This window comes from Triticum aestivum, chromosome 6B, assembly GCF_018294505.1.
Source record: "Triticum aestivum cultivar Chinese Spring chromosome 6B, IWGSC CS RefSeq v2.1, whole genome shotgun sequence".
Classification (NCBI taxonomy): Eukaryota; Viridiplantae; Streptophyta; class Magnoliopsida; order Poales; family Poaceae; genus Triticum; species Triticum aestivum.
In genome coordinates this window covers 89,821,607-89,823,136 of record NC_057810.1, presented here as the reverse complement: position 1 = coordinate 89,823,136, position 1,530 = coordinate 89,821,607, and positions in this window count along the sequence as shown.

Sequence of the window (1,530 nt, the reverse complement as noted above, 5' to 3'; positions counted from 1 at the left end):
AGAGAGAGAGAGAGAGAGAGAGATATCCTATCTCGGAGGGCTCCTGCCCTCCGGGAGCCATGACGGCCAAGGACCAGAGGGGAAACCCTCCTCCCATCTAGGCGGGGAGGCCAATCAAGAAGAAGGAGGGAGGGGGGAGATCTCTCCCCCTCTCTCCCGGTGGCGCCGGCGCGCCCGCCGAGGGAACCATCATGACGGTGATCTACTCCAATAAAGTCGCCGTCTTCATCAACACCTCCATCACCTTCCCTCATCTATATTCAGCGGTCCACTCTCCCGCAACCTGTTGTACCCCCTACTTGAACATGGTGTTTTTGTTGGGAATCGTTGCATGGAAAAAAAAATCTACGCACACGTAATGATCTATCCATGGAGATGTATAGCAATGAGTGGGAGAGTGTGTCTACGTACCCTAGTAGACCATAAGCGAAAGCGTTTCACAACGCGGATGATGTAGTCAAACTTTATTCGCGCTCCAACCGATCTAGTACCGAACGCACGACACCTCCGCGTTCTGCACACGTTCAGCTCGGGGACGTCCTACGCCTTCTTGATCCAACAAGACGACGAGGTAGTAGATGAGTTTCGACAGCACGACGGCGTGGTGACAGTGATGGTGATGTGATCTCCGCAGGGCTTTGCCTAAGCACTACGAAAATATGACCGAGGGAGTAAACGGTGGACGGGGGCGCCGCACATGGCTAAGACAATGTTGTGTCCTTGTGTGGCATCCCCTCCCCACATATATATAGGTGGGAGGGGAGGAGGCAACCCCTAGGGCGCCCCAAAAGACCTGGCGGCAGCCCTAGGGCTGTTGCCTTGCCCTGCGCCCCCTTTCCTTATTTGGACATGAGGGGGAAAGGAAAGGGAGATGGCTGCCTTAGGGCGCCTCCCCTTTCCTTCCCTCCCTCCTTTTGATACGGGGCTAAAATGGTGTAGGCCCATCTTTCACGATTGGAGTGGGATCCCTCGAAGAACACGAAGAACACGGGGAAGAACGAGGAGAAATCACAAGGGGAAAACACTCAAGAACAAGTCCAATCACACATCCACTAGACAATCAAACACACAAGATCCACAAAGGTACATGAACAACAAAAGCAAAGATACAAGGTAAAGTTTATCTCCATGAGGAGGTCTTGAAGGGGGTCCGCCCGTGAGGGGGTCTTGATGATATCCCGCGGGATCTTCTCCTAGATGGAGGTCTTAGCCTCCAATGGAGTAGTGGTCTCTCTCTCAAGAGTAGAGATAGGTAGGAGCAAGGCTCACATACAAATGAGCTATCACTTTGCTAACCCTAAATAGATGAAGGGGATGGAGTATATATAGGCTAGTCCACGAAGGGGTAAGTGAGGAGGGGATACATGGGCCTCTGGCCCGTCTCTGTGCGCAGGCAGGCGCCGGATGTCCGGGCTGGGGCCCGGATGTCTGGGCTCTCGTGAGACGCCGGATGTCCGGGGCGGTTGACAGGATGTCCGGCTTGAAGTGGCCAAGCTACTGGATAGGGGCGCCAGATTTCCGGGGGAGAGC